Source organism: Manduca sexta, chromosome 12 (genome assembly GCF_014839805.1).
Source record: "Manduca sexta isolate Smith_Timp_Sample1 chromosome 12, JHU_Msex_v1.0, whole genome shotgun sequence".
In the NCBI taxonomy this organism is placed as follows: Eukaryota; Metazoa; Arthropoda; class Insecta; order Lepidoptera; family Sphingidae; genus Manduca; species Manduca sexta.
In genome coordinates, this window is record NC_051126.1 from 14,530,481 (window position 1) to 14,541,683 (window position 11,203).

Consider the following 11,203-nt stretch of genomic DNA (forward strand, 5'->3'; position numbering starts at 1 on the left):
GCATTTTTAATATTAGGTAAGTACCTCAGTATAAGCAAGTAAAGTAAGTAACAAGTATAGTACGTATAAGTAAAATAAGAAATAATTAGTAAATTATTTCTGTTTTCTTTTAGCTTTGGTACGCGGTTTTGTTTGGATTTCTAAAACTTAGAAACGAATTGAAATATATAGAAACATAACACGAAAAATGTAGGCAGTAATATTTAAAGCAATATTAACTTCCATGACATACATCCAATATTTTTATCTATCAATGATAAACTAAACCAATGCATGTTTGTACTGTAAAATTTACTTTATTAGTAAAATAATAGATTTTATGAACGCATTAAGCTCGTTACATTAACGCTTCGCTCGTGGAACCACATTTGGTAATCGTTAGCGAGACTTAATAATCATTGCAATCAGTTTTGCTTTTATGTTACGGTTCATTTATTAATATCACTGTTTTCTATAATAAGTAGGCGATAAACGGGGAATACCATTTTTTTATTTTTATTTACACACACATCACGCATTTATCCCTGAAAGGGTGGTATGCAGAGACGCCACCAGGGTACCCACTTTTCGCCAAGTGTGTTTCGTCCCATGATATGATACGGAGCGAGCCTATTGCCATATCGGGCAAAAATTCCGGACTCTGGGCTGATACTGAGCAGAAAAAGACCCAAGACCTCAGAGCGCTGCCGTAGCGCGCAGGCAGTACAAGTACGCTAACGAGGCAGCAATTATATTTACAGCATGAACATTATTCATGAAATGAAAATGCGTTAAAGCAAAATCCAAAAAAGTTGCCGTAATACAAACATCGATAAAGTTAAAGCCATAAAATCTTCAACAATGCAAACATCATTATTAAGGTAAAATAAACAATTAATTTATCAAAGTATCAATGAAGAAACTAGTAAAAAATAATTTTAATGTTGCGCTGCGATATCCTGGTTGAGAATAGGGATTAAAACGAAGATCTGCAGGTTCAAAACACAAGCCAGTGGCGAAACGTCCATTCAACCGGATTCCTACCGGCTTCCCTTTTAGGTTTACTTCCGTTTGTCTTAGTTTTGATTTTCAGTTAAATTGGCTGCGATATGTTAAACTCAGGTTTTCTTTTGCCTCGCGTTACCTTTTGAAAAATTTCACCCTTTGCCACTGAAAGGCACACTTCTAATTTTTCGAAGTTGTGTGTATAATCTTTGTCGTGTATCAGTTTAAGTATACATTTCGAAGATATCATGTGAAGTCCTACAAACTCGCAAAAGACCATTTAATATAAAATCCTATCAGTAATTGAAAGGCCTGTTCTTAGTCATAATACAGGATCTCTCTCAGATCAGACCTTTTTCGCGGTTTCCATACTTTACTACCCTAAAAATGTAGTAGATAATAATGCCTGTTTTTAGAAATGAGTCAGTATATAGTACAGGATCTGTTTTCCCTGTACTAGTCTAAAGATATAGATCACTACTTTACAACGTTAGATATATATACAAGAATGTTAATTAAATTCAATTTGCAATTAAGTACAAAGTTAGTTACAGATTACAAGACAAGATGGCTCGGCGTCACGACTCACGCCTGCTCTTAACTGAACCAAGATTTACACGCTTTGTTTTGTTAGATTAATGTATTTTGTTTCTAATTTGAGTGATATCGTGGTCTAGGAGTTGTGCGTGGGCTGTGGACTGAGAGGTCTTTAGTTCGATTTTTAGGTCAGGCATATTTAGTTTGGGTATTTTAATTCGATTCTCTCTAGATAGTATTTCCAATAAAGGATTACATCGGACAGGTCGGCCGTAAAACCTAAACAAAATCTTCTTCGCTTCGAAAAAGTGTTGCACTAATCCTACGTAGCAGTAGTATGAGAACTGGTAGAATCCGAGCGACAAATTTGGGTTAAAACTGTTTTAATTTTACTTTATGATAACAATGCTTCTCAAATAGTGATTTTACCAACAGCGCTTTAATGTAAGCCGCAAATACATACCAGTTTCGGTATATTAAGCATTAAAATACTTTCGGGAGCGTATAATAGCACGGATTAACAGACATTTTTGTATCACAGCACCTGGATAACTGCGCAAAACTGCACAACTTTTTCAATGTATTCACAATTGTTTCAAAAATTGTTTGCCTACAAATCCGAAGATAATACCTAATGGTAATATATGGCCAGCCTATTGTAATATTGGATATCGCAGCATATAATTTTAAAAAACAAATACGTCACGCCTTTAAGCCCGAAGGATTAAGCATAGGTGCAACCAAGGGTGGACCTGGAGCAGTCAGCACTTTCTATGGACTTCACTTCCCTTAACATCAGGTGCAATGAAGCCAATTTGCCGCCCGACTATGAAAAAATAAAAAATTAAGCCATGTGTGTTCTGTCCGTTCCGTGTGATAAGAGGCGAGCCTGTCAATATATTTGAGTTGAAAAATTAGTCTGTATTAAATAAAAATCGCTGTTTTGTACCAAAAATATAATTTAGCACAAAAAAATTTCATCATCAAATCACATTGAAACTTCGAGACTGTGAGAAACGCCCACATATAATTTAACTGATACGTCCACTATTTTCGGCTATTGGTAATGGAATCAAATCCACGTCAGCGAACTAATAAGGATTGATGTGATTACTCGAAATGTTACATAAATTGACAGACTAAAATATCAACTACATTTGCAGAAGCTTCATTAGTAAACCGTGTGTCCAGTAGTTGTGCCCGAGTAAAGCTATAACGTAATTGTTTATGTTAAATGGGACCGAAAGAATATTTTTTATATCGTGTACAAGGTTTTTTAACATAACTACGCGGTGTGGCTGTCGAATCCCCAACCTTGTCTTCATCCTGCCTCGAAGCAAAAGGTTTGAGGACTTATATTTTTGCCACACCATTAGGCTGTGGAAGCTCCTTCAACACAGAGTGAAGAAGCAATTAGGTGAGCCGGCATTACTGTGCCGATCGTCTAAGGACGCTTTTTTGTCTTGCCAGTCGTGATTTTCTTTTGGCTTCTCTTCCTTTTGAATCGGCTGCAGTGAAGCCACTGTCGTGCTACGATAAAAAAAATACTTATCAATCGTAATAATCTGAAAGTGAATATAAATGAAGCCATCGTAGGACTGGATTTTAACAATTATATTTTATAATTAGTACTTGAATACATATTATTAACCTGACTGAATACAAAATTAATGAAGTAATTATATTATTGCAATCATACGACTATAATTTTTATTCCAATGCATACTCTATTTTTACCTATGAATAACTTTATTTAAATATTAAAATATCAATACTATATCAGATTATTCAATGTTATCATTTTATAATTTAACGCAAATAGGTGAAGCCGATATTAACACGTCTCACGCTACGGAATAGACAAACAAAATGATTGACTAACCCAATATTTCCAACACACTTAATGTGAGAAGGTTTAATGAAATCCCGGTAATAACTCGACGAAGTGTTAACTGCTTAGGTAATTTGCATATAAGGACATACGAGGGACGGTGGGGGTCCTTCATTAAAACTAATAGAAGGGTTAACCTGGGTTAGGGTCTTAGGTAAATATACTGGATTACCGGCTAAAATTAGGTCATGGTGTTTGATCAAGAATTATAATGTAAACATTTGTAAACAAATGACGATAGCCTACGAACTTCGAACTATCACATAGCAAAGGGAATTCGTTAGTAATCTTTGAGGATAAAGAATGATTGCCGATGGAAGAACATTTATTAAGACCTTCGGCAATGTTAATGATTATACGAAACGCAGCAAAGATGACGTCTTGCTAGTTTTCAATGAGACAGTGCTAACTCGTAAGTTTTATCCTAACCCGCCTCGTAAATGATGCCGTCAAAGATGAATAGTTTAAGAAGAAAGCCGATATTTTACTATTCTCAAACGGCTTTAAAAAGGAGGAGTTTTAGTGAATTTAGCCATTCATCTCATTTATCATGAATGCGTAATACTTTAAAATACTTATTCAATTAAGTTTAAAGGTAAGCCGGTAGAAATCCTATAAACCCTTTGCAACTGCAGCGCGGGCTTAGAATTTAACCTAAGAGCTTGCCAATTACAGCTAGTTTCAACTATGAATCTAGATTGTACCTAAATTGATATTGTCAATTATTAAGGAGTGGTAATTGATTGTACCAATTGAGGATTATTGTCACCTATTGTGAAGTGAATCATTGGTGATAAAAATATCTTTCACAATAGCCCATCTTGTGTATTGTATGTGCGGGCGGTCAGAATTCAATGTCAATATTATTTAGGGAATTAAAAGAAACGTAAAAACCCTCATAATAATTTAAAATAAATGAACTACTCTAAACAATAAAAAAATAATTTTTTTTTCTTTCTATGTGATTTACTGTAGATTATACCTTAAACTGATTTTAAAAAGAGTAACACCAGAGTTTCTTGCCCGTTCTTCACTGGTAAGAACTGCTTTCCAAACTGGTATAATTAATATTGACGGAATCTAAATAATGTATAACATTTTACGAGTTCAAATAAATTATTTCATTTCAATAAATTTGTGTCCCCTATCAAATTCATCAAATACAATATTAATTTCCTGGATATAGAATAGTTAAGATTATAGATAGCTGAAGTGCTATAAAAAGTGAATTAACTCGCGAACTCTTGGTAGAGGTACAGTAGGACTATATCTAAGAAAACTGAGCAGTGGTACGCGTATATTGTTTTCGGTTTGAAGTTTATGCCAATATCGTGAATTAACTTTATAAGTGCAGTCTCACCTAATGTTTTGAAATTATTGATAAGATTATATGTTCTTATAATATTTTTTAATTAATTATAATTTGAACACTTACCATCTTAGGCTGTCAGAGCAACGTATTGCAAAGTTACGGCTGTTTATAAACATTGTATAATCATAAAGTTAATTATCAAGCATATAAAACATTACAGCTACCGTTTGCTTTCAACTCCAATGTGGGGTCGGTGTAACATATTTTCAAACGTTTTGCAGAAACTTGACTCAATTTTACGACTAGCCAACCACCTTACATCAACTCCGACAAAATCTTGTACCTAGTCTATAAATCATAATATATTTTGGTAAGCAATGGCTTGTTGTGCCTCTGACATTGCTAAGTCTATGGGCGACGAATGCTGCTTACCATCAGGCGAAAAGCTGGCTCGTTTGCCTACAAAGACAATAAATATCAATAATAATAATATCAGCCCTGTATTATATACTGTCCCACTGTTAGGCACGGGCCTCCTCTGCTACTGAGAGGGATTAGGCCTTAGTCCACCACGCTGGCCTAGTGCGGATTAGCAGACTTCACACACCCTCGAATATTCCTATAGAGAACTTCTTAGGTATGCAGGTTTCCTCACGATGTTTTCCTTCACCGTTAAAGCGAACGATAATTCACAAAGAACACACATGATTTTATAAAAGTCAGAGGTGTGTGCCCTTGGGATTTGAACCTGCGGACATTCGTCTTGGCAGTCCGTTCCACAACCAACTAGGCTATCGACGCTTATAAATAACAAATTTAAATAAAATGCTGAAATGACCCCAACATTATAATAAATTAAAAAAAAAAACAAAGCAACGTGTAATTTCACAGCAATAAAAACAATTACAATAAACATTGCTTCCATTAAAACTATTGCGAATTCCAACACCATACCGTTTCTTGGTAGAGAGTGCGCCATTAGACCCGTAATAGCACATTACATTGCAGCTTCACATTCTATCTAGGTTTTACTGGATCTTAGGTCTCGTTTATACGATGCATCGCACGCTTATTGCAGTCATACTAAATACAATGTTTTATACAATCGAATGGAGAACAGTGCTCGTTAAATAAAAATAGATTCGCCCTCTTACATGGGATCTAACATGGTGTTATATACCTCTGCCTACCTCCGAAATGTATATTGTCACACAAACAATTCTCAATAATGATTTCTTATGTTTACGCGAAGGTTAGATATTAAAATTAAATTTGTGTAATTGTTAAATGTATGTGGATATTGTAACTTTGATTTTGCGGATGACCAATACCTCAGTCCGCCCTGTGATCATGAAGGCTGCAGTGTTCGAAAAAATAATAATTCAAATAATCGTGATAGAATCCGTAAATTGTTTTATTCCAACTTTACATAAGTCTTGAGCCTCGCAAGTCGCAAATAATACTGATTAAATTATATTTCATAAATGAAAATATGTAATGGACCTATCTGTAAATAGAATCCTATTTATTAGTGTACAAATGAGTATCAAATCATCATAATTCTGACACAAAACACGCAAACCTAAATAAATATTTGGAAGCAAAACTATATCCGCGGGAATTAAACCCGCAGATTCTTATTTTATAGCCGAATTACTCGTTGAGCTTAAAGAGTTTTTAGAAAAGTAATCTCTCCGATTACTATAATGTCCTTGTTTTCCTGAATTAATTCTGTAGATAATCGCATAATTTGCGTTTCGGATATAATGTCTACAGTAATGGGCAATTAAGCTCAGGTCGTAAGCTTAAAGTTTATCTTAAAGCTTTAGGCATAGATTTAAGTACTAAAGAACCTAGGTCTAGTAGTGGGTAATTGTGACCTAGAACATCCTTTTAAATTCACATGTTAGTAAAGTGGGTACTTATTTCTTAGCACTGTAACATTATAGTATATATTAAGTGGTCTGGTTATATTAAGGTTTACAAAGCGACTTAACATACAAGTATGACGTATATAACATTTACTTTATAAACGGATATTTGTCTGAAAGGTCGGACTAGCTTTGTTGTGATAACATTCTCACAGAAATCTGACTTGATGTGACTGCTTGCTTTTCATATCATATGATGGGTGAGGTGTCCAAAGGAATATATAATATAATGCTTCTCATAATAATTCCTAAATCTTTCTTGTAAACTTCCTTTACCATGCTACTAGGTTAAAAAATATTTTTTTTTTTTTGCTTAAGATCTTTTATTTCCTCATAAAGAATTACATAATTTCACTTACAGATAAAACTATTTATAAAATAAAATGATGGTTACCTATAATAAATTAAGATTATGTATGTATATAAAGACTGAGTGGGTAAACTAAAAATTTTGGACGGCAAAGTATCGATACTAAATAGTAACCGGCGAGCACAAAATCGTCTAGTATCGACAAGACCACGTGCCAGTCTATTAACAAACACTTTTAATACAAAGCTATACAAAATATAATTGAACTGCAGGGTTATAGGACTGATACCTTATATTTTATATTCTCAAACGCGTCGTCTGTAATTCTCATCTCTTCATGTTGCATGATAACAACTTATTTAAAGCTAAGTGAAAGCATTAAGTGCTATGAAACGCTTACAGAATAAATTATATTAATACAATAAATACTTCGATGTGAATGTAAATAGGTTGTAGACCAAGAATTAAAGTAGCTTAGTTTTCGGTCTATTAATTCAACAACTTTTCGCCAAGTGTGTTCTATCCTATGATGTGATAGGGGGCGAGCCTATCACTATATTGCAAATGCCAGAATCTGGGTTGACAATGAGTAAAACAACCCAATATCACTTTGCCTGATTTGGAATTACTTTAAATAATTTAATCGCCATTTTGTCTTATTTACAACCGGTGGTAATCTTTGGTGTCAGTACTTGTATAAATAGACCGAAAATAAAAATATTGATAGTAATTTCCAAGTATTATTTACATTTTAATTTCTCAGAAAATTAAATTCCCCACACTCTGTACCTATAACTATAATTGATACTCTCTGTGTGTTGACTCTCACATTGTTTTTCTCGCAGTATCCCTCATATATGTAGGTAATATTACAATAAAGTGGAGGTCAGTTTATAGCGCTATTTCACGAAATAGTTTGTACCGAATAGATTGTTTTACTGCCTTTAGGAGAACATTCGGGAGGATGTGTTACAGAAGAAACACTGTTACAATCGGTATATAAAATACTGATTAGAAATTCTTTTACTCTTTAATCCACTTCAAAAAAGATGTTATTCAATTCGACGTGAGTTTTTATAATGATTTATGTTTCCGCGAATGTTAGACATTGAAATAAAACTATTTTGCGGATGTTATCGCGGTGTTATATTGTGACTTTCTTGCTCCATGGTCACGGGGGGGGACTGTCCACAAGTCTTCGAAGGTCCTTCTAAGGAACATCCAACATTATCTCAAACTCGCGCATTTGTTTTAGTAAGTATTAAGATTAGCAGAGAAATAATAGGCACCATTTATATGGCTACGGCGAAGTGATATCAATAAACCTAATGTCATGATATTGATGCAGATACAATATCGATTGTTGAGAAATAATTATATTTCGACAGTCGACGCAATATTCGACTGTTCATTACCAGCTAACAATTCTTTACGCCGGATACTTTATACTATCTTTATGCCAAGTTGTAAAATATTGTCGACTGTTCGACACCACATATGCAATTCTGTACGCCGCATTCTTTACGATATATTTATTCCATGTTATAGCCTGCCAGATTGTGCTACGCTCATTCCCGTATCCGCATATAATCCTTTTTATACAGGCACAGTAAGGACCCCACTGCACCTGATTATAAGAGGAATAGGTTCCTCATGGAATATTGATTGCAGAGAGATATTTATGCCGGCCTGTTTATGCCAGTTACATACAGGCTGATCCAAAAATACAATAAACTTACGTGTGCCATTATAGTAGTTCAACCTGCCTCCTACATGACCATGTCGATAGAGAATTGTATAATCAATTTAAAACTGATAAAAGTTATTAAAACTGTACTGAGTTTTAAGACTTTGTAGGCATTACAAGTTAGTAAAGTTTGCAGACATATTTAAGCTACTTTGCCAAACAGTAGGTATTATCTATCATAAAGATTTTTAATGTTTACGCGCATTAAACATTAAAATAAAACTATTTTTCGTATTTTATCGCGGTTTTTGAATAAATAAGAAAATTGTAATACAAAAAAGCGATAAAATCTAAAATATTGCTTTATATTAATTAATTATCGTGTTTTTTAATACAATCGATTGATGAGACGAGTTTACCGCTAGCCTCATAGTAAGTGATACGACCACCCACATACAATATGAAGCAGCATACAGAACTTTGAATTACAAAGTATTGCGTGGCACTCCGCTACGTGCATCACCTTAAGAAATAAGGCGTTAATAACACCCAGTAATTACGCTGTCCACCATGTCTTTCAAACCGGATAACAACAATGTATACCCACTGCAGCTTGGCGGTAGAAATATACTTTGTGATGGTACCTCTCAGACGGTCCCTTGCATACGGCAGATATACCACAAGTGATAAATCAAGTGATACGTCTGAGAGTCCCTCGCATATGGGAGACCTACCATCGGTGATAGTTATAGGAATATTAGAACAAAACGAACAACTATGTCATAAATGTGTTAAAACTCTATACTGAGCGTGAAATCTTATGAAAACTCAGCGTCCAAAACTGTTTTGCTAAATAACATGATGATGTATTTGATGATTACGATATTGTGTGATTCAAACTACGTGATTAGCTGTTTCGTCCTTTTCTATGTTCTTTTTATTATTCGTTTGTTATATGTATTAAGTTACTGAAGCCAAAATAATCTTAATGTACCCTTTAATATTTCTATTTTATAAATTGTTGCGGGAATCAAACTAACGATCTATTCAGGCCCTCTCTTACATAATTTATCATATTTCAACCAATTTAAAATTTAATTAAACAATAAAGGGTCTACCTTGAAGGGCTTCCAAGATATCTGCGATTCCAATTTGAATAAACGCTTTTGGAAATATGAGAAATTAGGTAATCAAATTGGACCCAAGTTATTTTAATTTAAGTTTACTTGATATATTATTCAACCTCAAACTCTTATTCAAAAGATAACTTAACACCGTAATATCAGGTTTTTTTCTATAAAAATTAAGAATATTTGTATCTACGTGTTGAAACCGTTTTGGTTTTTTGCTAAGAAATGTTTAGAAGTAAGTAAACGCATCTGCGTTTAGTATTATCTAATACTGCGCGCTCAAAAAAGTAATTAGGGTACTTATATTTTTATATTATTATATCAAATAATAAGGAATAATATTATAGAAAATAGGAAAACAAATAATAATCTCCTTCATGTTTTTTTATAAAAAACCAATGTAGGTACTAGCAAAATTTTACGAGATTTAAATAAAACATTTAAAACTCGCGTTAAAAATGTCATCATCTGTTTAAGTTTATTACGTTATTAACACGTAATATATTTTTTGTTTACCCACAAAGGAAGCTAATTAATAATGTCACTACATTACAGTGATCAAACCTGAAAGAAAATAGTTCTTAAACAGATGCCGCGACGCGACGTGTGCTATTGTCAGTAAAAGTTTTAAATAAACTTTAAAAATTAATGTATTCTTAAAGAAAACACGTTTAAAAAAATAAAACAATTATTAAAAAAGTTTTAAAAAACTTACATGCTGCAATCGAAGTCACCAAAAAGTCACAAAATATACAAAACTTATATCACTACTAAACACAAAAAACACAGCTTGAAATTTTAATGAAAAAAACTTTTCTACTTTAAGTTTTAAAAATAAATAATTTTCAAATTTCGAAATCGAAACGTTACGTTTACGATAGCACGGGGAGGCAGTGAGGCGCGTGCTCTCAGCTCGGCGGCTAGCGATCAACTGAGTGCCGAGGACTGAGGAGTGAGGACCGGCCCTCAACTCCTCTCGTCTAATGTTTTGTCAAGAGTCGCCGACGTGCCCAAATTACCTGTGTCCTGTATTATCGAAATTGCTTTTATTATTGGAGCATTAATCAAGATTTGTAGGTTTATAGTTATTAGGTAAATATGTCGGTCACATATTTACCGGTATACGGTGGTATTTATGTATATATAAATAAACTAAAATAAACTGTCTATGAAGAGTCTTATTAATTATATTTTTGTTTCGATGTTATGAGAGGTGAGTAACTCTTATCAATCGCCACATTCTGATCTTGGAGACAATTCACCACCAATTGTAGGGCCATTTTGACGTGCGCGTAAAAAATCTGACCAGACTTGTTTCTCCCGATATTCAAACATTTATGATCGGTATTTTGTAGCTACCCTAGGGTAAGGAATACCAATCAATTCGGATTTGACGGAGCATTCACGGACGGTCATCAGGG

At 33.8% G+C, this 11,203-nt stretch overlaps 1 protein-coding gene across 1 annotated transcript in view; it reads right to left on the reverse strand.

Annotated features, from left to right (window-relative positions):
* Positions 1 to 10,700, reverse strand: part of LOC115447070 (allatostatin-A receptor) — a 101,949-nt gene extending 91,249 nt beyond the window's left edge. The window contains exon 1 of the mRNA XM_030173987.1: positions 10,498 to 10,700. The gene's annotated coding sequence lies outside the window, so the exon portion shown is untranslated. The remainder of the gene's footprint in view (positions 1 to 10,497) is intronic.
* Positions 10,701 to 11,203: the final 503 nt, after the last annotated feature.